The sequence below is a fragment of the Elaeis guineensis genome, chromosome 7, assembly GCF_000442705.2.
Source record: "Elaeis guineensis isolate ETL-2024a chromosome 7, EG11, whole genome shotgun sequence".
In the NCBI taxonomy this organism is placed as follows: Eukaryota; Viridiplantae; Streptophyta; class Magnoliopsida; order Arecales; family Arecaceae; genus Elaeis; species Elaeis guineensis.
The window spans coordinates 1,872,261-1,898,541 of record NC_025999.2 but is presented as its reverse complement, the minus strand read 5'-3'; the positions used below and the strand labels follow the sequence as shown (position 1 = coordinate 1,898,541).

At 36.5% G+C, this 26,281-nt stretch overlaps 2 non-coding genes across 2 annotated transcripts; one reads left to right on the top strand and one right to left on the bottom strand.

The window, feature by feature from the left end:
- Positions 1-143: 143 nt before the first annotated feature.
- On the bottom strand, positions 144-250 carry LOC140859549 (small nucleolar RNA R71). The gene has a single exon (XR_012143086.1). It is a non-coding gene; the product is annotated as a small nucleolar RNA R71 (small nucleolar RNA).
- A 22,581-nt stretch (positions 251-22,831) lies between these two features.
- On the top strand, positions 22,832-22,938 carry LOC140859548 (small nucleolar RNA R71). The gene has a single exon (XR_012143085.1). It is a non-coding gene; the product is annotated as a small nucleolar RNA R71 (small nucleolar RNA).
- Positions 22,939-26,281: the final 3,343 nt, after the last annotated feature.

The window sequence follows — 26,281 nt, the reverse complement described above, 5'->3', positions numbered from 1 at the left end:
AGGTCAAACTTAGATTAATCAACTTTGCCCTTAAGGACAATGCTAAGAAGTGGCTTTATAGTCTGCCAAACTATTCTGTCACTACCTGGGAGGGCTTTGTTAGAACATTTTTAAAAAAGTATTTCCCCCATCATAAAACAGCTAGGATTAGGAATGAAATAAATCAATTTTACCAACTAGCTGGTGAATCATTTTGGAAGTACTTCGATCGTTTCAAGAATCTTTTGACCCAATGCCCACACCATGGAATAGAAACTTGGAGACTATGCCAGATCATCTATGAGGGATTAGATTCAAACTCAAGAACCATGCTAGAGTCCATGTGCCAAGGCCAATTTATGGACAAAGAAACTACTGAAGCTTGGCAATTCTTAGAAGACCTAGCCGAGAAAAATTTACAGTGGGAAACAACTAGGGAACCTGATAAAGCTACACCTTCAAGAGGAGGAATGCATCAAATTCAACCAACCCTAGCATCAGAGGCCAAGATTGCAACCTTAACACGTAGATTGGAAGCCTTAGAATTACAGAGACCAGCCAATGTAAATCAAATATCTGCACCCATGTGTAAAGGGTGCAATGCACCAGATCATATCTTAGAAGAATGTTCCTACTCGAATGAGTGTGCACAGGTGAATGCCACCTATCAAGGACCATTGAACAATCCTTATGCACCCACATATAACCCAGGTTGGAGGAATCACCCGAATTTCTCATGGTCCCAGAATCCTAATGTAGGCAATCCAAATTTCAATCAGCAAAATCTAAGGTCCAACCCAGTAATGAACAACCCGCCAGGCTTTCATGATAATGACAAGAAAATTACCTCTTTAGAGAAAAGCCTAGAAGCCATGATGAAGACACATACTAGCTTTATGCAAACCACGGGTCAACTCATAAATAATAACACCCAAGCTATAGCCCGTCTGGAAATGCAAGTAAGTCAGCTGGCTTCGACCATTAGTGAACGAGAACATGGTAGGTTACCTAGCCAACCTGAGCCAAATCCTAGGAACCAAAATGGTCCACGACCCCAACAAGGAAACCAAGTTAATGGTGTAAATGCCATTCATACCTTAAGATCAGGAAAACAAATAGACAATAAGGTAGTTGCACTTGATGATATAGATGACTCATCTGCCGAGTCACCTTCTAAAACTACTACCTTTCAACCTCAAGCACCAGAAACTGAAAATTCACCTAGTCCAGTACTTAAAAGTCCTAGAGCTCCTTTTCCAAACAGACTGAAATCCAATAAATCTGAACATTTAGACAAAATTTTAGAGGTATTTAAACAAGTCCAAGTTAATATTCCTCTTTTAGATATAATCCATCAGGTTCCAACTTATGCCAAATTTTTAAAAGATCTCTGCACTAGAAAAAGGACCACTAATGTACCAAAGAAAGCATTTTTGGCTGCAAGTGTCAGTTCATACCTATCTAGCCATGTGCCAATTAAATATAAGGACCCTGGAGCTCCAACAATTTCTTGTGTTATTGGAGAAACCAATATAAAAAAGGCCTTGCTAGATCTAGGAGCTAGTGTGAATATCCTTCCATATTCGGTGTATGAACAACTAGGATTAGAAAAACTTCAACCTACTGGGATGACATTATAGTTAGCCGATAGATCTCTCAGGATCCCTAAGGGAATGGTCGAGGATGTTCTGATAAAGGTTGAAAATTTCATTTTCCCTGTAGATTTTATTGTTTTAGAGACTGAGTCAGTTGCGAATCCTAAAGGACATATACCTGTCATTTTAGGAAGACCATTCTTAGCTACGGCCAATGCTGAAATCAATTGTCAAAATGGTCTAATGAAGTTATCCTTTGGGAATATGACCATTGAGCTTAATATTTTTAACTTAGAACAGGAATCCTCTTCTCATGCTGATGTCAATGTAGTCCAAGATGATATTTATGAATCCATTGACATTAGTGATGATGAAGTCGACCTAGAGTCTAACCCCTGGTTAATCCATGAGTCTGAGGATGTCAATGAAATACTTAAAAAAAATCAGATTAATCAGAATCGACACTTCCTACTGAACCAATCATTGAGATGGTGAACTCATCACCTAAACCATCGATAGAGGAAGCACCCATTTTAGAACTGAAGCCCCTCCCAGAACATCTCAAGTATGCATATCTAGGACCCAAAGAAACTTTGCCTGTAATTATTGCATCAGACCTAGATCCCAAGCAAGAGGAGGAGTTATTGTCAGTTCTAAAAGCAAATCAAGAGGCAATAGGTTGGACCATAGCAGATATCAAAGGAATAAGCCCTTCTATAGTTCAACATAGAATATACTTAGAGGAAGAGGCTAAACCAACAAGAGAAGCCCAAAGAAGGCTTAATCCAGTTATGAAGGATGTAGTTAAAAAGGAGATTCTGAAACTCCTAGATAGTGGAATAATTTATCCTATTTCTGATAGCTCTTGGGTAAGCCGAGTTCAAGTAGTACCCAAGAAATCTGGGGTAACAGTGGTCCAAAATGATGCAAACAAACTTATCCCAACTAGGACCCAAACGGGATGGAGAGTCTGTATAGACTATAGAAAGTTGAATGCTGCGACAAGAAAGATCACTTTCCTTTGCCATTTATTGATCAAATGTTGGAAAGACTAGCCGGACAAGAGTTTTACTGTTTTCTTGATGGATACTCCGGTTACAACCAGATCCCCATAGCCACTGAAGATCAAGAAAAGACTACATTCACCTGTCCATTTGGTACTTTTGCCTATAGACGAATGCCCTTTGGACTATGTAATGCACCGGCAACCTTCCAGAGATGCATGATCAGCATGTTTTCAGATATGATAGAACGATTTCTAGAAATTTTTATGGATGACTTTTCTGTTTTTGGCCTAACCTTCTCCGAGTGTCTGAATCACCTGCAATTAGTTCTAGAACGATGTAAGGAGAAGCACTTAGTTCTCAACTGGGAAAAATGTCAGTTTATGGTCAAACAGGGAATAGTTCTTGGCCATGTCATTTCTAAAAAGGGGATTGAAGTGGACAAGGCCAAAATAGATCTAATTGCAAGCCTTCCACCACCTAAATCTGTGAAAGAAATACGTTCATTTTTAGGTCATGCTGGATTCTATAGAAGGTTTATTGCCAACTTTAGCAAAGTAGCACGTCCACTGACTAATCTTTTGGCAAAGATACCAAATTTGAATTTACTCATGAGTGCTTGGAATCTTTTGAATTTCTAAAAAATGCACTTGTATCAGCTCCAATCATTCATCCTCCCGTCTGGTCTGAACCATTTGAATTAATGTGTGATGCGTCCGATCATGTTGTGGGCGCAATCTTAGGTCAACGAATAAATAAGCTGCCTAGAGTGATATATTATGCAAGTAAAACCTTAAATGATGCGCAGCTTAACTACACCACAACTGAGAAGGAGTTCCTTGCCGTTGTCTTTGCTTTAGAGAAATTTAGATCTTATTTGGTTGGGACCCACACCATTGTTTACACTGATCACTCAGCCATTAGACATCTCCTAGCAAAGAAGGATACCAAGGCACGCTTAATCAGATGGATTTTGCTCCTTCAAGAATTTGACCTAGAAATTAGGGACAAGAAAGGCACTGAGAACGTTGTAGCAGATCATTTGTCCCGAATTCCAGTTGCACCATCTAGTGAACCACCCATCAATGAATCTTTCCCAGATGAGCAACTCATGTCTGTGTCTACTGAACCTTGGTTTGCTGATATTGTAAATTATTTAGCCATAGGCAAGATACCTTCTCATTGGACTAAGCAGGATAAATATAAATTCTTTGCCCAAGTGAAGTATTTCATTTGGGATGATCCTTATCTTTTTAAACAATGTCCTGATCAAATTATTAGAAGGTGTATCCCAGATAACGAAGTCATGAATATTTTATCTTTTTGTCATGATCAAGCATGTGGGGGTCACTTCGCGTCTAAGAAAACTGCTGCTAAGGTTCTCCAATGTGGTTTTTATTGGCCCAATTTATTTAAGGATGCTCATGAATATTGTAAAAGTTATGCTCAATGTCAGAAAATGGGCCGAATCACCAAGCGACACATGATGCCACTCAACCCAATCTTGGTAGTTGAAATTTTTGATGTTTGGGGGATCGATTTCATGGGACCATTTCCAAATTCCTTTGGAAATGAATACATTCTAGTAGCAGTTGATTATGTTTCAAAATGGGTAGAAGCAATTGCATGTAGAACACCCAATAGCAAAATAGTCATTAAGTTTCTTAAAGAAAATATTCTATCCCGTTTCGGTATTCCTAGGGCAATCATTAGTGATCGGGGAACCCATTTTTGTAACCGACCTTTTGCAACATTGATGAAAAAGTATAATGTCATCCACAAATTGGCCACACCATATCATCCTCAAACTAGTGGGCAAGTTGAAGTGTCAAACCGACAAATCAAACAGATCCTGGAAAAAACTGTTAGTGCCAATAGAAAGGATTGGTCTTTGAAATTAATTGATGCACTTTGGGCATACCGAACCGCTTTCAAGACCAATCTAGGAATGTCCCCTTATAGGATTGTGTTTGGTAAACCATGTCACTTGCCTATTGAGATAGAACACAAAGCCATGTGGGCCATCAAACAACTAAATACAAATTTGAACGACGCTGGAAACCATAGGAAGCTTCAATTGAATGAATTAGAAGAACTTAGAAATGAAGCCTATGAAAATACAAGGATATACAAGAAACGAACCAAAGCATTTCATGATCAATCAATTTAAGAAAAACTTTCAATATCGGACAAAAGGTGCTCTTATATAACTCTAGATTACATCTGTTTCCAGGAAAGCTTAGGTCTAGATGGACAGGACCATTTTTAGTAAAGAAAGTTTTTTCACACGGAGCTGTTGAGATTGAAAACCCAAGTAATGGTGTTATCTTTAAAGTTAATGGTCAACGATTAAAACCATTCTTGGAATTACCTGTCAAGACTGTTGAAGATGCCATGGTTCTTTATGAACCAACTTATTCTGATTAAGTTGCTTCGAGGTTTGGTCTGGCTGAAGACATAAAACTTAGCGCTTCTGGAGGCAACCCAGCTTATTTAATTTCTAATGCTTTCTTTGTTTTCAGTTTGCTTAGGACAAATAAATTAGATAAACTCCATTGGGGACAATGTCGGTCAAGTTGGGGGAGAGCTTGAACAAAATCAGGTGTTATCATTTCCTTTTCCTTCCACTATGAGTTAATTCTTGCATTTAATATATTAAATTTTTTTTTATAAAATCTTATTTTATGCAAAAAAAAAAAAAAATGAAATAAATTAATCTAGAAAAGAAATAAGAGTAAGTTAGAAAGTATTTGCTAATGTAGTGAGTCACGGAGAAGATTAGCTGGTTAGACTCTTGGTGGCTTAGGTCATTTAAAGACTATTAGCACTTCCAATTGCACATGCACACTAACAAGGTAAAGTAGGTGTTAATTGTAAGGCCAATTAAGGATTTGAGTATTATTTAAATTAGATAATTTTCTCTATACCCCAATTGAAAAAATTTAAATTTAAGGAAAGAGCTACCTGCCTGAAATAAAATACAAAACACAGAGTAAATGTGGATTGCCCTAAGCCTAGTAACCGGGTCTCTTCACCTAAGTCAAGTGTTGAGATTCGCGTCAAACGGTTGTGGGAAGGCCAGGATGCTCAGCAAAAAAAAAAAAAAAAAAAAAAAAAAAAAAAAAAAACAAAAAAAAAAAATAGTGTGAAAGCTACCTTAGTTCTTTGTTTAATCTGGGGTGTATAGAAAATTAATCGAACTAAGTTATGAAAAATGATACAATTGGCCTGTACAAGTTAATACTGAAATACTAAGTTAGTTATCACTCACACAAGTGCTATAAAACTTTAAGTGTACTCTAAGAAAGCTCCTAAGTAGTCTGACTACAGATTCTAATTCAAAGCTCATTACTTAGTAATACTAGAAAACTTCTTGAATTTCGATCTTAAATTAATTTGCAAAGGAAGATCTTTTTGGAATATGATCTTATTTTGGTACATTGCTAAGGGACTAACAATGATTAAGTTGGGGGGTGTGATTTATGTCACAAATTGACATAAAAAGTATCAATTAATATCTAAATTATCTAACTTTATTAAGAAATTGATACTTGTTATTATATTTTGCAGAAGAAGAGATCATCAATAGAAAGAACAAGGAAAGAGGATTCCAACGGCGCAAATTTTATGCAAAACGGAGTTAAATTGACCCAGGAATTGAAGAATGAAGAAAGAAGACTCAATTGGGTCAAACCCGAGTCAAATCAGATCAAAATTGGTCAAAAATCAACTGATTTGGTGATCTGGTTAGCCGCCTGGTCCACAGCAACAGGCGCATGGACCATGGACCCATCGGCGCACCATAAACCCCCCTAACAACCCTCTAACACCTCTTAGTCCCACATCGAAAGTTTTGAAAATCTTATAACCCCCAAATGCCTATAAAAAGCCCCCAAAGGCCCTTGTTTTATGTATTCTTCCTTTCGATCAAGCTTGTAACCCTAGATAGTGGGGTTTTTAGCTCTCTTTTCAAGCCTCGAGCTTTGAGATTTTTGTAATAAATTTTTTTTATATAAAATCTTATTTTTATGTAATTTCATCTCTTTACATTATGCAATTTATTTTTCTTGCAATTAGGATAGTTTAATTTATGCAATTTAATTTTATGCAATTAGGTTAGTTTAAATTATGCAGTTTAAATTTATGCAATTAGGATAGTTTAATTTATGAAATTAGGGTAGTTTATTTTTCTGTATTTAAATTTTGCAAGTAGATTTAGATCATGTCTAGCTAAGCATCCCTTCTAGGGTTTGCGATGAAGCTAGATCATGAGTAGGGATTTTACATAGGGTTCTTTCTTTTTCTTAGGGTTTCTTTTTCTTCCTCTTTTGCCAAGATTTTTTGATGAACTACAGTTGGGTCAGAGTCCCTTCATAGTTCATGCTTGATTCAGTGCACAGGAGGAGAAAACCCTAAGGGATCCTAGTTATTACTCCCCTGTAAAGAATCTTGATGGGTTATCGTTGGGCCTTAGTCCCTTCATAATCTATGCTTGGGAAAGACAAGAGGAGTAGTCGTTAGGATCATTAAGAAAAATTCTAGGTAGAATTCCCTAATCTAGATCTAGTAGATTCAAAAACCCTAGATCCTTAGTCTTATTGTCTTTAGCAAACAACTTTCGACTTTCGATTTTTGTTAAAGCTCGCTTGAGCATAGATTTGAAAATTATTTTTAAAACCAAGTCTCTGTGGGATCGACCCGTACTCGCTGGTCGTGCTACTCTGCACACCGTGCGCTTGCGGTTTTATTTACAAATTTTAAGATTTGCACATCACCGACGCTTTTAGCAAAAGCGTCGTTAAATAAAGCAAATGCCGACGCTTTTGTACAGTATTTAACGATGCTAAAAAGTATCGTTAGGTTCGTTTAATACCTCCAATCTCCCGTGCCCTAATCTATCTACCGCCGCCCCTGCTTTCCATCCTTTCCTCCGCCGACCCCGTCTCATCTCCACCGCCGGCACCGCACCCGCCGTCCACACGCATCCGCCGTCCACGGCTCACCACCGTTTGCCGCTCCCCTCTGCTGCCGCGTCCGTCGATGCCGCACCCATGCGGTCCAAGCCGTACACCGTCCGCTGGAAGCAACCACCCCACCGGCCCTCCTCCCCTCCCCCCTCCCGGCGGCCATCTTCCCATCACGATTCCCTTCGATTGCCGTGTACTTTTGCTTGGATTTTGTTTGGCGCAGACTGATTCGTGTTCGACCGATTCAATTTCGGCCCAAAGGTTCGGTCTCTCTCTCTCTCTCCCCCTCCCTCCTTCCCTCACTTTTTATCTTTTCTCTCGTGTTTCCCCCCTCTTCGAGGGTTATTTTGGTTGGATTTTGGATTATATGAGCCGAATCCTCCTCTTACAAAGTGAAGGGTGTCATGACCGGTAATCGCATCTAAAAGCTTTAGAATTTGTGGGACCATAAGTGTTAATTTCTTCAGATCTTGTTACATTGTTGTCTGAGGTTATATGTGTTTACCATTTCTCGGAGCGGAAATCCTCTCCGTCATCGAACATCGACGCGGTCTTCGGTCGATCCAGCTCCAGCATCGGATCCACCGCCTGGAAACCCCAGAATCCGAGAAATCCGCAAATCGAATCCTCGAGGTGATAAGATATCCGTGGATTCTGGTATAATTCCCCTGTTCTTTAGTATTTCTTCTTAATTAGTTGATATTGTGGAGCTTGGAAGCTCGAAATTAGGGTTCTTTATATTTAGAAAGACGGACAGAGGATTTACATTGCGAGTTCTTCTCTTTGGAGCTCCGAATTTGGTCTGGAATTCTTTGCTGTGGATGCTAGGTTTTAGGGAGTGTGAGGAGATCTTCACATGACTGGTTTTGATACGCCTAGGTCTAGGAAAGTGAGAGAGTTCTTCTCTGTTGAAATTTGATGGTGCAAGTTGTCCATCAATTGGTTTCTCTCTGTGCATGTCCATGTCTGCCTTGTGCGTGTGACTCATCTTCCATTTCAAGTAGGTGTGTATTATGAGATAGAATTAGTAATTCTGGTTATTTTTCAGCTGGAGAGAAATATAGTTGTCTATAAATGCAAAGTATTTGTGATTTCTAACAAAGACTCTTATGTTTCATTTAAAAGTTTAATCTGTATATATGATGCTAATAGTTTTTAAACAAAACTTTGGCCTGCATGCTGGCACAATTATTTGCTTATGATGACTTGGCATCGGTTAACTACTTAACTAATTCAAGTCATTCATAACCAGCCCCATTTAGAGACGGTATAGTTTTGCGCATTTCTTTGCTACTCTTTTAATGGAGGCTTTCTTTGCTACTCTTTTATTTATTCTATCATTTTATCATTTTGTGTTGTGGTTGTTCCCATATGCTTGTATTTATTTATGAATGTATACAGTACACAACATGATTGAGTTCCAATCCTTGGATGTTTTATTTTGTTGAGATATAGATGAGATCACTAAATCTTATCCTGAAGTATATTTGTTCATCATCATATTCCTCTAATGAAAAAAATCTCTGTTGGATGGCACTATGGAAAATTTTGATTGTGATAGCTGAAGGCCGCTTTTGCATTATGTCTAATAAGCATAGAATCGCATAAACTGCAGAATTTCTAAATTAGATTTCAATTTTGTTTGGCCTAGATAGAGGATAAAATGATATGATTTGAAAAATTAATTATAAAAACTGGCTTAACTACATAAAACACTGAGTCGGTCACTATCTGGTTGGTGTAATAAGTTTTTCATGATCTAAAAAGAGGGGTGAAAAAGAACAAAAAACCAGCACATGATAGCACATAACCAGAATAATATTGAGATTTTTTAAAGATAATGACAAACAAATAAAAAATCTAATATCGAATGATGGTTGGTTCATATGTACTTGTGGAGCGAACGTATAAGTCATGATCATCTTCATCCACACCTCTCCTAAATTATCAAATATGGTAAATATGTATAGCATAAAATAAATGATATAGAGCTAGATCAATTTACAACCACACCCTCTTAGTATCTCTCTATGAGGTTCACCCGAAAATATATAGTACAATTAATTAAGGTTGTGATACATGGTTGATGAATGGATAATTTCATAGTTTCATGAATCCTAATTGATTGCTTATCTGACATGTGGCGCTCGTTATGTGGCTGGACCCTGATATCGTGTGGCCTACGTTATCCTTATCTTCGTGACTGATGAAGACTAAGCATCTGGATTAAGCTAGGCCAAGTTTCTTTGTCCACTACTCCCCAAGTTAATATCAGGTATTAAATCAAGTTAATTATGAATTAATTTTAAAAAAAATTATATTGCATAGAAACATAGACCCATCTTTTGATTAATGTACATATTCTATTGTATCCGTATATTTATTTATTTTTGTACGGATAAAAGAATTATGTACATTGATCAATTGATTGTCCAGTATGGACAGTTTGAAAAATGTGAGTAATTCTATAGGTCATTACCATAATCAAATGATATGCTGAGGGTTCGGAAAAAATTTTGGATGGTATTTTCCTTTTGTTCTTTCTATACGGAAGAACTAAAGAGAAATACTGCCGAAATTTTTTTTGGCTCTTGTTGCATATCATTTGATTTCTGTAATTGATCTATAGAATTAATGCATTTTCTGAATGGGATAGGACCTTCTTTACCTATTAGTTGATGATAGCAAGCATTTACTATGTAAACTTTATCTAGCTGTTATTTTTTTGGATTTTATGAAATGACTGATATTTTTTACTCATTGCATTAATATAGATTGTATAATTTTTTTTATTTTTAGATAAATTGCAAGTTCGATCATTTTTATCCTACAATGGACAAAAGTTGGATAAATAAATCAAGAAATAGTAAAGAATATTTAGATGGAGTTCATGACTTCATTAAATTTGGTATGGAGAAAAGTAGTTTGAATGGAAAGATTTTATGTCCATGTCAGAAATATGTAAATAGTTCTTCTTTAGATCCACAAAATGTTGAAGAATATTTGGTATGGAATGATTTTTTAAGAGGTTATACCGACTGAATTTTTCATGGAGAATCTATGTTGCCATCATCATGTAACCAACCCCTGACTCATTTTGGATCCACTAGCCTAGAAGACAATTCTGCAAGAGATGATGATATAAGGGGTTTGATCACAGATGCTTTTGGATTTGATGTTCAAAATTTAGGAGAATCCAGTAGTATACAAAAAACAGTTGGGATGTTTGATGGATGTATGCATATGGAACGTATGCATGTTGAGGAGCCCATACATACATCTAATGATGAGACAGCTCGTTATCACACCTTAATGAAAGATGCAGACGAAGAATTATATCCGGGTTGTACAAAATTTTCTAAGATTTTTTTTCTTGTACATTTATTTCATATAAAATATTTGAATGGATGGTCTGGAAAGAGTTTTACCATGCTGCTCAAGTTATTAAAGGATGCATTTCCAGAAAGTACTCGTTTACCACCATCATATTATGAAGCTAAGAAAGTAGTAAAGGAATTGGATCTTGGATACGAAAAGATTCATAGTTGTCCGAAAGATTGTATGTTATATCAGGGTGAAAATGCTAATCAAGAGTCATGCAATGTATGTGGATCTTCAAGATGGATAACACAAAAAGAAGATCGAGATGATGTACTGAATGAATTGGATGCAACGCGGAGTAAAAAGAAACCGGCCAAGGTATTGCGTTACTTTCCTCTTATACCTAGATTGAAAAGGATTTATGCATTATCAAAAACAGCTTCATCAATGAGATGGCATCATGAAGGACGTACAAAGGATGGAATGTTGAGACATCCAGCAGATAATCTTCAATGGAAAGCATTTGATGATAGGCATCCTGATTTTGCCTCTGATGTTCGCAGTGTTAGGTTTGGCTTAGCTTCTGATGGCTTCAATCCATTTCGGACCCTGAGTTCTACCTACAGCACTTGGCCAGTCGTTTTGATACCTTACAATTTGCCACCGTGGATGTGCATGAAATAATCATCACTTATCTTGTCAATGGTTATTCCAGGAGATAAGGATCCAGGCAATGATATTGATATTTTTCTACAGCCTTTGATAGAGGAATTGAAACAGTTGTGGGAGGGTGTTGATGCATTTGATGCTTCCAACGGCCAAACATTTAAACTACGGGCAGCTTTGTTATGGATTATTAATAATTTTCCAGCATATGCCAATTTATCTGGCTGGAGTACAAAGGGACGGGTCGCATGTCCTTGTTGTGGAGATTCAACACATTCAATTTGGTTAAAACATGAAGGTAAATTTTGTTACATGGGACATCGTCGATGGTTGGAAGCAAATCATCCGTTTCGATTTCAGAAAGATTTGTTTGATGGTACTATAGAATTGGGATGTGCCCCTATTCCACCTTCTGGAACTGATGTTCATAGATAAATGGATGGCATGAATTACAGCTATGGTAAGCACTCAAAGTCCTCTAAAAAAAGAAGAAGGGATGATGTTGAAAGCTCAGTGCACGAAGGGTTACCAGAGGAAGTCAGTATCAGTACTATAGATGCAGAGGTGTTTCAAGATCCAGATAATTATTTCGAGGATGAAAATGAGGAAGACACACAGATAGCATCTACACAACAGCCAAGTAAATATTTATGGAAAAAACGAAGTATCTTTTTTGACTTACCTTATTGGAAACATAATCTTATTCGGCACAATCTTGATGTCATGCATATAGAGAAGAATGTTTGCGATAATTTACTTGAAACATTTTTAAACCTTGATGGAAAGAGCAAAGATAACATGAAGGCACGTCTTGATTTAAAAGAAATGGGTATCCGACAGGAACTTCATCCTAAAATGCTTGCTAATGATAGAATTTATGTGCCTCCTGCATGTTACACAATGTCTGCTCGAGAAAAGGATAATTTTTTGGGAGTTTTGAAAAGTATCAAAGTACCCGATGGATATGCATCAAATATTTCACGATGTGTGCATCTAAAGGATCGAAAACTTTCAAATCTTAAAAGTCATGATGGTCACATATTGATGCAAGATATTTTTCAATAGCTTTAAGATCGTCATTGCCGAAACAAGTTGTTACAATTGTACTTCGATTATCGTCATTCTTTAAGGCATTATGTTCCAAAGTTATTGATCCTCGAGAACTTGATCAGTTAGAATCCGATATTGCAATTACACTTTACCAGATGGAAAAGATTTTTTCTCCTGGATTTTTCACTATTATGGTACATCTGCTCATTCACCTAGCTTCAGAAGTTAAAGTTGGTGAACCGGTACATTATAGATGGATGTATCCTATTGAGAGGTATTATTACAAACCTTAAATCTTTTGATAATTTTATTAGAAACAACAGCATACTGATATTTTAATAAATATTTAATTCTTGAAGGTATCTTGTGCGTCTTAAAGATTATGTGCGAAATAGAGCCTATCCCGAAGGCTCGATTGCTGAAGCATATATTGCGGATGAATGTTTGACATTTTGTTCAAGATATCTTCAAGGTGTAAAGACTATTTTTAGTCGACCTCAACGGCATAATGACTTTGTGGAGAATGCAGAACTGTATAAGTTCTTAACTGCTGAAAAATTCTTGGGAAGAGCTGAAAGTATTGTACTTGATCAAAAATCCTTAGCACAAGCACATCGTTATGTGTTACTTCATAGTGACATAATATCTGACCATCGCAGGTTAGTATATTTAAGGAATGACATCAAAATTTAAATTTTATATTAGATATAATATTCTAAATGATATATTTATATTTTATGCAGTGAATTTTTAATTTATCAGAGACGAGCCAATTATAACATTCGTCCTAATGCAAGGATTGAACAGCGATGGTTGGTCGAGTTATTCCCTATGTGGCTTTCGAATCAGGTGTGATTTATATTTAATTATGGGATATATTAATTTTTGATACATATTTAATATCAGATAACTCAACTGCACTTCGTCATATCATTTTTTGTTAGGTATCAAAGATGATGGAGACAAATAATTCAGATGAACTAATAGCTCTTGCTCGAGGACCTAACAAGATTGTGAATAGATATAACGGTTTCATAATTAATGGCTTTAAATTTCATACTAGAGAACGAAAGAAATTTAAAAAAATACAGAATAGCGGTGTTATGGTGGAAGCGGATGGAAAATCCTATTATGGTGCACTTAAAGATATCTATGAGTTGGATTATTATAAAAAATTTAAAGTAGTACTGTTTAGATGTGATTGGATAGACATAAACTCACCAAGGGGTTTGAAACAAGATGCAAATAGATTTACACTTGTAAATTTTTCAAGGTTGATACACACTGGTGTGTTATTGAAGGATGACCCATTCATTTTTTCATCTCAAGCTCGTCAAGTATTTTATGTACAAGACGCAAAAGATAAAGATTGGTTTACTGTCATCAAAACAAAACCTAGAGACTTATATGATATGGGAAACCAAGTGGAGGATGATGACGATGACACTTATACACAATGTATGCCCTACAATTTTGTGCTAGCTGATGATTTAAATGCTACGACGACGTTGGTTAGAACAGAATTCGAAGAAAACACTACTGCTTGATTGTTACTGATAATAATTATTTATGATGTATATATTTTGCATTAATTATTGTATTATTTTACTCCATATATTAACTGATTCTACCTTTTATTTATATAAATGCTAGGTGACATCATGCGTCGCAGGGGACGATATGCTGGTGTGCAGTTTCAGTTTTCACAGACAGAGGTCGGTACATCTTCTTCAGCACAGCAGCTTGAGGCCAGTTCAGCTGCACAGCATTCTGAGCCCTGTCCTTCATCATCAGCACAGCACGATCCTCCTGTTCATCAGCCAGATGATGAGATACACGTGCAGGGTATATATTGTCTTTCATGTAATTTTTTTTTATTTCATTTTATGTATATTTATGATATAGTTACTTTTATGTATTTTTTGCAGACGGATCCGGGAGAGTACGCCCCAGACGCGGACCCACAGTAGTACGAGATGTGTGACAGATGTGTGAGGGCGAGAGGATTGTTGTGGAGTGCAATCAGCTAGGTCAGCCAATTAAGAAAGCTGCCTACTTATTGACTTCATTTTTGGGGACTGTTGCTCGGAGGCCTCAGCTATGTCCGTTGGGCTATGCAAAATGGAATGACATGCTTCCAACGTACAAAGTTGAGCTCCTCCGAGTTATAGAGGTAATGAATTGATGTTCATACTGTATATTAATTGTTAATCATTTATATAATTTATTTCATTTAACTTTTTTTTTTATAGAGCAAGTTTGTTCTCCCTCCATCCACTCATGATTTTGTAATGAAGTCTCTCAACCGCAAATGGAAAGAATATAGAACACAATTGAAGAAGGACTATATGAGACAGGGTATGACAGAGGAGGAGGTTGCTAGGAATTGTTCTCCTGATGTACCCCCTCATCAGTGGATGGAGTTGGTTCATTATTGGTTCTCCGAGAGGGCACAGGTATATTATCTGTTTATTATCTTTTTTTCCTAAATATTTTATAAAAATATTAATTTTTATTATATATTATATATACAACAAGTTCTTTACTTTATTTTACAGACTTATTCTGCTATTGGTAGAGCTGCACGAGCAGCTCAGTCTGTTCCTCATACATCGGGGTCGAAGAGTTATGCACGACTCCGACAGGAGTTTGTATGTTCCTTAAACTTTCATAATTAACTTTTAATTTTTATGTTAAAATATTTATATAACTAATATCATTATGTATCGTAGACCATGTCTGTATCATGATACTCATATATTTTTTTAAATTATTATAACTGTTTGCTTAAAATTGAAATATTTATGTAGGAGGATAAGCATGGGAGGGAACCCGGACAAGTGGAGTTTTACCGGATGACTCATACTCATCAGGATGGTACTTTTGTTCGAGATGAGTCGAGAGATTTATATGTACGGCATTATTAATATTATATTTTTTGCAATGATTTAAATTTAATTTTGTTAGCTATTAATGTATAACTCTTGTTTTCAAAAAAAATACAGGAGAGGGCTACATCTTTCATTGCGGAGCGTGACGACGAGTCCGCAGCATCTACGCAGCAGAGCCGTATCGAAGCCGAGGTGTTCACAGAGTTGATGGGACCAGAGTGCTACGGCTGAGTGAGGGGTTATGGAGTAGGAGTCACCCCCACTCAGTTATCTGAGGTTAGTAGATATACGCAGTGATGTGCAAATCTTAAAATTTGTAAATAAAACCGCAAGCGCACGGTGTGCAGAGTAGCACGACCAGCGAGTACGGGTCGATCCCACAGAGACTTGGTTTTAAAATGATTTTCAAATCTATGCTCAAGTGAGCTTTAACAAAAATCAAAAGTCGAAAGTTGTTTGCTAAAGACAATAAGACTAAGGATCTAGGATTTTTGAATCCACTAGATCTAGATTAGGAATTCTACCTAAAATTTTTCTTATTGATCCTAACGACTACTCCTCTTGTCTTTCCCAAGCATAGATTATGAAGAGACTAAGGCCCAACGATAACCTATCAAGATTCTTTACAGGGGAGTAGTAACTAGGATCCCTTAGGGTTTTCTCCTCCTATGCACTGAATCAAGCATGAACTATGAAGGGACTCTGACCCAACTGTAGTTCATCAAAAATTCTTGGCAAAAGAGGAAGAAAAAGAAACCCTAAGAAAAAGAAAGAACCCTATGTAAAATCCCTACTCATGATCTAGCTTCATCGCAAACCCTAGAAGGGATGCTTAGCTAGACATGATCTAAATCTACTTACAAAATTTAAATACAGAAAAATAAACTACCCTAATTTCATAAATTAAACTATCCTAATTGCATAAATTTAAACTGCATAATTTAAACTAACCTAATTGCATAAAATTAAATTGCATAAATTAAACTATCCTAATTGCAAGAAAAATAAATTGCATAATGTAAAGAGATGAAATTGCATAAAAAGAAGATTTTATATATAAAAAAAATTTATTACAAAAATCTCAAAGCTCGAGGCTTGAAAAGAGAGCTAAAAACCCCACTATCTAGGGTTACAAGCTTGATCGGAAGGAAGAATACATAAAACAAGGGCCTTTGGGGGCTTTTTATAGGCATTTGGGGGTTATAAGGTTTTCAAAACTTCCGATGTGGGACTAAGAGGTTTTAGGGGGTTTATGGTGCGCCGATGGGTCCATGGTCCATGCGCCTGTTGCTGTGGACCAGGCGGCTAACCAGATCACCAAATCAGTTGATTTTTGACCAATTTTGATCTGATTTGACTCGGGTTTGACCCAATTGAGTCTTCTTTCTTCATTCTTCAATTCCTGGGTCAATTTAACTCCGTTTTGCATAAAATTTGTGCCGTTGGAATCTCTTTCCTTGTTCTTTCTATTGATGATCTCTTCTTCTGCAAAATATAATAACAAGTATCAATTTCTTAATAAAGTTAGATAATTTAGATATTAATTGATACTTTTTATGTCAATTTGTGACATAAATCACACCCCCCAACTTAATCATTGCTAGTCCCTTAGCAATGTACCAAAATAAGATCATATTCCAAAAAGATCCTTCCTTTGCAAATTAATTTAAGATCGAAATTCAAGAAGTTTTCTAGTATTACTAAGTAATGAGCTTCGAATTAGAATCAGTAGTCAGTCTACTTAGAAGCTTTCTTAGAGTACACTTAAAGTTTTATAGCACTTGTGTGAGTGATAACTAACTTAGTATTTCAGTATTAACTTGTACAGGCCAATTGTATCATTTTTCATAACTTAGTTCGATTAATTTTTTATACACCCCAGATTAAATAAAGAACTAAGGTAGCTTTCACACTTTTTTTTTTTTTTTTTTTTTTTTTGCTGAGCATCCTGGCCTTTCCACCACCGTTTGACGCGAATCTCAACACTTGACTTAGGTGAAGAGACCCGGTTACTAGGCTTAGGGCAATCCACATTTACTCTGTGTTTTGCATTTTATTTCAGGCAGGTAGCTCTTTCCTTAAATTCAAATTTCTTCAATTGGGGTGTAGAGAAAATTATCTAATTTAAATAATACTCAAATCCTTAATTGGCCTTACAATTAACACCTACTTTACCTTGTTAGTGTGCATGTGCAATTGGAAGTGCTAATAGTCTTTAAATGACCTAAGCCACCAAGAGTCTAACCAGCTAATCTTCTCCGTGACTCACTACATTAGCAAATACTTTCTAACTTACTCTTATTTCTTTTATAGATTAATTTATTTCATATATATATATATATTTTTATTTTTATTATTATTTTTTTTTTTTTACATAATATATTAAATGCAAGAAATAACTCATAGTGGAAGGAAAAGGAAATGATAACACCTGATTTTGTTCAAGCTCTCCCCTCAACTTGACCGACATTGTCCCCAATGGAGTTTATCTAATTTATTTGTCCTAAGCAAACTGAAAACAAAGAAAGCATTAGAAATTAAATAAGCTGGGTTGCCTCCCAGAAGTGCTAAGTTTTATGTCTTCAGCCAGACCAAACCTCGAAGCAACTTAATCAGAATAAGTTGGTTCATAAAGAACCATGGCATCTTCAACAGTCTTGACAGGTAATTCCAAGAATGGTTTTAATCGTTGACCATTAACTTTAAAGATAACACCATTACTTGGGTTTTCAATCTCAACAGCCCGTGTGAAAAAACTTCCTTTACTAAAAATGGTCCTGTCCATCTAGACCTAAGCTTTCCTGGAAACAGATGTAATCTAGAGTTATATAAGAGCACCTTTTGTCCGATATTGAAAGTTTTTCTTATAATTGATTGATCATGAAATGCTTTGGTTCGTTCCTTGTATATCCTTGCATTTTCATAGGCTTCATTTCTAAGTTCTTCTAATTCATTCAATTGAAGCTTCCTATGGTTTCCAGCATCGTTCAAATTTGTATTTAGTTGTTTGATGGCCCACATGGCTTTGTGTTCTATCTCAATAGGCAAGTGACATGGTTTACCAAACACAATCCTATAAGGAGACATTCCTAGATTGGTCTTGAAAGCGGTTCGGTATGCCCAAAGTGCATCAATTAATTTTAAAGACCAATCCTTTCTATTGGCATTAACAGTTTTTTCCAGGATCTGTTTGATTTGTCGGTTTGACACTTCAACTTGCCCACTAGTTTGAGGATGATATGGTGTGGCCAATTTGTGGGTGACATTATACTTTTTCATCAATGTTGCAAAAGGTCGGTTACAAAAATGGGTTTTCGATCACTAATGATTGCCCTAGGAATACCGAAACGGGATAGAATATTTTCTTTAAGAAACTTAATGACCATTTTGCTATCGGGTGTTCTACATGCAATTGCTTCTACCCATTTTGAAACATAATCAACTGCTACTAGAATATATTCATTTCCAAAGGAATTTGGAAATGGTCCCATGAAATCGATCCCCCAAACATCAAAAACTTCAACTACCAAGATTGGGTTGAGTGGCATCATGTGTCGCTTGGTGATTCGGCCCATTTTCTGACATTGAGCACAATTTTTACAATATTCGTGAGCATCCTTAAACAAATTGGGCCAATAAAAACCACATTGGAGAACCTTAGCAGCAGTTTTCTTAGACGCGAAGTGACCCCCACATGCTTGATCATGACAAAAAGATAAAATATTCTTCGTTATCTGGGATACACCTTCTAATAATTTGATCAGGACATTGTTTAAAAAGATAAGGATCATCCCAAATGAAATACTTCACTTGGGCAAAGAATTTATATTTATCCTGCTTAGTCCAATGAGAAGGTATCTTGCCTATGGCTAAATAATTTACAATATCAGCAAACCAAGGTTCAGTAGACAAAGACATGAGTTGCTCATCTGGAAAAGATTCATTGATGGGTGGTTCACTAGATGGTGCAACTGGAATTCGGGACAAATGATCTGCTACAACGTTCTCAGTGCCTTTCTTGTCCCTAATTTCTAGGTCAAATTCTTGAAGGAGCAAAATCCATCTGATTAAACGTGCCTTGGCATCCTTCTTTGCTAGGAGATGTCTAATGGCTGAGTGATCGGTGTAAACAATGGTGTGGGTCCCAACCAAATAAGATCTAAATTTCTCTAAAGCAAAGACAACGGCAAGGAACTCCTTCTCAGTTGTGGTGTAGTTAAGCTGCGCATCATTTAAGGTTTTACTTGCATAATATATCACTCTAGGCAGCTTATTTATTCGTTGACCTAAGATTGCACCCACAATATGATCGGACGCATCACACATTAATTCAAATGGTTCAGACCAGACAGGAGGATGAATGATTGGAGCTGATACAAGTGCATTTTTTAGAAATTCAAAGGATTCCAAGCACTCATGAGTAAATTCAAATTTAGTATCCTTTGCCAAAAGATTAGTCAGTGGACGTGCTACTTTGCTAAAGTTGGCAATAAACCTTCTATAGAATCCAGCATGACCTAAAAATGAACGTATTTCTTTCACAGATTTAGGTGGTGGAAGACTTGCAATTAGATCTATTTTGGCCTTGTCCACTTCAATCCCCTTTTTAGAAATGACATGGCCAAGAACTATTCCCTGTTTGACCATAAACTGACATTTTTCCCAGTTGAGAACTAGGTGCTTCTCCTTACATCGTTTTAGAACTAATTGCAGGTGATTCAGACACTCGGAGAAGGTTAGACCAAAAACAGAAAAGTCATCCATAAAAATTTCTAGAAATCGTTCTATCATATCTGAAAATATGCTGATCATGCATCTCTGAAAGGTTGCCGGTGCATTACATAGTCCAAAAGGCATTCGTCTATAGGCAAAAGTACCAAATGGACAGGTGAATGTAGTCTTTTCTTGATCTTCAGCGGCTATGGGGATCTGGTTGTAACCGGAGTATCCATCAAGAAAACAGTAAAACTCTTGTCCGGCTAGTCTTTCCAACATTTGATCAATAAATGGCAAAGGAAAGTGATCTTTCCTTGTCGCAGCATTCAACTTTCTATAGTCTATACAGACCCTCCATCCCGTTTGGGTCCTAGTTGGGATAAGTTCGTTTGCATCATTTTGGACCACTGTTACCCCAGATTTCTTGGGTACTACTTGAACTGGGCTTACCCAAGAGCTATCAGAAATAGGATAAATTATTCCACTATCTAGGAGTTTCAAAATCTCCTTTTTAACTACATCCTTCATAACTGGATTAAGCCTTCTTTGGGCTTCTCTTGTTGGTTTAGCCTCTTCCTCTAAGTATATTCTATGTTGAACTATAGAAGGGCTTATTCCTTTGATATCTGCTATGGTCCAACCTATTGCCTCTTGATTTGCTTTTAGAACTGACAATAACTCCTCCTCTTGCTTGGGATCTAGGTCTGATGCAATAATTACAGACAAAGTTTCTTTGGGTCCTAGATATGCATACTTGAGATGTTCTGGGAGGGGCTTCAGTTCTAAAATGGGTGCTTCCTCTATCGATGGTTTAGGTGATGAGTTCACCATCTCAATGATTGGTTCAGTAGGAAGTGTCGATTCTGATTAATCTGATTTTCTTTAAGTATTTCATTGACATCCTCAGACTCATGGATTAACCAGGGGTTAGACTCTAGGTCGACTTCATCATCACTAATGTCAATGGATTCATAAATACCATCTTGGACTACATTGACATCAGCATGAGAAGAGGATTCCTGTTCTAAGTTAAAAACATTAAGCTCAATGGTCATATTCCCAAAGGATAACTTCATTAGACCATTTCGACAATTGATTTCAGCATTGGCCGTAGCTAAGAATGGTCTTCCTAAAATGACAGGTATATGTCCTTTAGGATTCGCAACTGGCTCAGTCTCTAGAACAATAAAATCTACAGGAAAAATGAAATTTTCAACCTTTATCAGAACATCCTCGACCATTCCCTTAGGGATCCTGAGAGATCTATCGGCTAACTGTAATGTGATCCCAGTAGGTTGAAGTTTTTCTAATCCTAGTTGTTCATACACCGAATATGGAAGGATATTCACACTAGCTCCTAGATCTAGCAAGGCCTTTTTTATATTGGTTTCTTCAATAACACAAGAAATTGTTGGAGCTCCAGGGTCCTTATATTTAATTGGCACATGGCTAGATAGGTATGAACTGACACTTGCAGCCAAAAATGCTTTCTTTGGTACATTAGTGGTCCTTTTCCTAGTGCAGAGATCTTTTAAAAATTTGGCATAAGTTGGAACCTGATGGATTATATCTAAAAGAGGAATATTAACTTGGACTTGTTTAAATACCTCTAAAATTTTGTCTAAATGTTCAGATTTATTGGATTTCAGTCTGTTTGGAAAAGGAGCTCTAGGACTTTTAAGTACTGGACTAGGTGAATTTTCAGTTTCTGGTGCTTGAGGTTGAAAGGTAGTAGTTTTAGAAGGTGACTCGGCAGATGAGTCATCTATATCATCAAGTGCAACTACCTTATTGTCTATTTGTTTTCCTGATCTTAAGGTATGAATGGCATTTACACCATTAACTTGGTTTCCTTGTTGGGGTCGTGGACCATTTTGGTTCCTAGGATTTGGCTCAGGTTGGCTAGGTAACCTACCATGTTCTCGTTCACTAATGGTCGAAGCCAGCTGACTTACTTGCATTTCCAGACGGGCTATAGCTTGGGTGTTATTATTTATGAGTTGACCCGTGGTTTGCATAAAGCTAGTATGTGTCTTCATCATGGCTTCTAGGCTTTTCTCTAAAGAGGTAATTTTCTTGTCATTATCATGAAAGCCTGGCGGGTTGTTCATGACTGGGTTGGACCTTAGATTTTGCTGATTGAAATTTGGATTGCCTACATTAGGATTCTGGGACCATGAGAAATTCGGGTGATTCCTCCAACCTGGGTTATATGTGGGTGCATAAGGATTGTTCAATGGTCCTTGATAGGTGGCATTCACCTGTGCACACTCATTCGAGTAGGAACATTCTTCTAAGATATGATCTGGTGCATTGCACCCTTTACACATGGGTGCAGATATTTGATTTACATTGGCTGGTCTCTGTAATTCTAAGGCTTCCAATCTACGTGTTAAGGTTGCAATCTTGGCCTCTGATGCTAGGGTTGGTTGAATTTGATGCATTCCTCCTTTGAAGGTGTAGCTTTATCAGGTTCCCTAGTTGTTTCCCACTGTAAATTTTTCTCGGCTAGGTCTTCTAAGAATTGCCAAGCTTCAGTAGTTTCTTTGTCCATAAATTGGCCTTGGCACATGGACTCTAGCATGGTTCTTGAGTTTGAATCTAATCCCTCATAGATGATCTGGCATAGTCTCCAAGTTTCTATTCCATGGTGTGGGCATTGGGTCAAAAGATTCTTGAAACGATCGAAGTACTTCCAAAATGATTCACCAGCTAGTTGGTAAAATTGATTTATTTCATTCCTAATCCTAGCTGTTTTATGATGGGGGAAATACTTTTTTAAAAATGTTCTCACAAAGCCCTCCCAGGTAGTGACAGAATAGTTTGGCAGACTATAAAGCCACTTCTTAGCATTGTCCTTAAGGGCAAAGTTGATTAATCTAAGTTTGACCTCATCCTCTGTTAATTGCAGTTTCATGGTTGCACATACCTCCTCAAATTCTCTAATAAATATATAAGCATCTTCTAATCCTGTGAATTTTGGAAGCATATTTATGATTTGAGGTTTGATTTCAAAATTGTTAGCTGTGGGTTGTGGCAACCTGATACAAGATGGTTGGATGGAGCCAACTGGATAACACAAATCCTTAAGGGTCATGGGTTGGATTGGTTCAGCCATTGGAACAACAGAAATTGACTCAATTCTAACTAGACGACCCGACACTCTTCTCCACACACGAGGTGTACGGTTCTCGATGTTTATACAATTTTTTTTTTTTTTATAAAATTTTTATGTATAAGGAAAAGAAAGAAAAGAGAAAAAGTTCTAAAGAGAAGATCCTAAGGAGTCCTAAATCTAAAGAAAAGTAACCAAATTAATTTAAATTTTAAATTTTTTTTTTTTTCAAACAAGTGAATCAATAAATTAAACTCAATCTATCCTAGGGTTAACCTAAATCTAGACAGCTCCTAACTGTTCCAAGATACCCTTCAAACCTTCCAAGTGGAGATTGATCAACTAGTTAGCCAGGTAAGTATAAGAGGTGGGAGGTTCACTCATCGTTGCCTTTCTAGACACCAAACGAGTTGGCCAGGCCAGCAATTGAACCAATTTAACAAACCACCCTCAGGGACTTGCCTAGACACCAACTAATCAAACAACTCAAACTTGGTAGAACTCTTAGGGTTCCTTGTCCTATTGAGCTCGAATTCTTTAAGGTTGACGTCTAATTGATTTTAAGATTAAAAGTCTAGGTAATGCAATATGATGGAGATGGTTTTTGGGCTAAGGAAGGGTAATGAAATCCCCACCTTATCTTGTTAATGGGTTGATGCCCTTAGATTAATTATGAAAATGCAAATACAAATAAACAAGATGACCAAGAATGTAAAAGATTTTAATTTAGAATTTTTTTTTTATTTTGATATTTTACTTCACGATTATGAAATGTCTTTTGTTTTGTTTTATATTTTTTTTTTTGTGATTAAGTAAATTCAAATGATTAGGTCTAAAAGCAAAAGTAATTAACTAAAAATAATAAAAGAGAAATTAGAAGCGTACCTGAGTTTTCCAGCAATCACCAACTAAATATAGAAACCTAAAGAAAAAAAAAAGAGAGTTATAACGCACGAAGAACAAATATTTGAAAATAATTTAAAACGCCAGATCCCCGGCAACGGCGCCAAAAACTTGATGTGCAATCTTAAAATTTGTAAATAAAACCGCAAGCGCACGGTGTGCAGAGTAGCACGACCAGCGAGTACGGGTCGATCCCACAGAGACTTGGTTTTAAAAATGATTTTCAAATCTATGCTCAAGTGAGCTTTAACAAAAATCGAAAGTCGAAAGTTGTTTGCTAAAGACAATAAGACTAAGGATCTAGGGTTTTTGAATCCACTAGATCTAGATTAGGGAATTCTACCTAAAATTTTTCTTATTGATCCTAACGACTACTCCTCTTGTCTTTCCCAAGCATAGATTATGAAGGGACTAAGGCCCAACGATAACCTATCAAGATTCTTTACAGGGGAGTAGTAACTAGGATCCCTTAGGGTTTTCTCCTCCTATGCACTGAATCAAGCATGAACTATGAAGGGACTCTGACCCAACTGTAGTTCATCAAAAATTCTTGGCAAAAGAGAAGAAAAAGAAACCCTAAGAAAAAGAAAGAACCCTATGTAAAATCCCTACTCATGATCTAGCTTCATCGCAAACCCTAGAAGGGATGCTTAGCTAGACATGATCTAAATCTACTTACAAAATTTAAATACAGAAAAATAAACTACCCTAATTTCATAAATTAAACTATCCTAATTGCATAAATTTAAACTGCATAATTTAAACTAACCTAATTGCATAAAATTAAATTGCATAAATTAAACTATCCTAATTACAAGAAAAATAAATTGCATAATGTAAAGAGATGAAATTGCATAAAAAAAGATTTTATATATAAAAAAAATTTATTACAAAAACCTCAAAGCTCGAGGCTTGAAAAGAGAGCTAAAAACCCCACTATCTAGGGTTACAAGCTTGATCGGAAGGAAGAATACATAAAACAAGGGCCTTTGGGGGCTTTTTATAGGCATTTGGGGGTTATAAGGTTTTCAAAACTTCCGATGTGGGACTAAGAGGTTTTAGGGGTTTATGGTGCGCCGATGGGTCCATGATCCATGCGCCTGTTGCTGTGGACCAGGCGGCTAACCAGATCACCAAATCAGTTGATTTTTGACCAATTTTGATCTGATTTGACTCGGGTTTGACCCAATTGAGTCTTCTTTCTTCATTCTTCAATTCCTGGGTCAATTTAACTCCGTTTTGCATAAAATTTACGCCGTTGGAATCCTCTTTCCTTGTTCTTTCTATTGATGATCTCTTCTTCTGCAAAATATAATAACAAGTATCAATTTCTTAATAAAGTTAGATAATTTAGATATTAATTGATACTTTTTATGTCAATTTGTGACATAAATCACGCAGCATGCTGCAGCAGATGCTCAGGATTCACGCGTTCGCAGACTCGAGGCGGAGATATAGGAGATTAGACAGAGTCATGCCGCTGAGATGGAGGAGATGCGACAGAGTCGTGCCGAGATGCAGGCCATGAGGGGACAGATTGATCGCCTTACATCTTTATTAGAGATGTATGGTTCATCTCAGGTAAACACATAATATTAAATATATATTTTTGTATTAATTTAATAATTTATATATTTTTATTTATAGATATGCAAATCATGCTTTTGATATATTTCTGGTAGGCTCCTGGCACATCAGGCACCCGTCGAAATAGCGGCACGTCACGTGGAGACAACGACGACCATCCGCCTGCAGATTGATATTATTTTATTTTTATTATATTTTTATATTTATTTATATTACTCTTGATTGTAATGGATGATTAGTACTTTATTTTTATTTATATAAAATATTATCTTTTGGTTTGGTTAAATTTTCTATTTAAGTTTGCTTTTGGTGTGAATGGTGGTGATTGTACAGGTGTGAATGTGGTGATTGTACAAGTTTATGTTCGAATAATTGATATAATTTCGTACAGGAATGTATGTATTCTTTTTTTTTGTAGATAATACCTGTATTTTTTTTTTCTCTTAAAATCTTTAACGACGCTTATAAGCGTCGTTAAAATTATTTT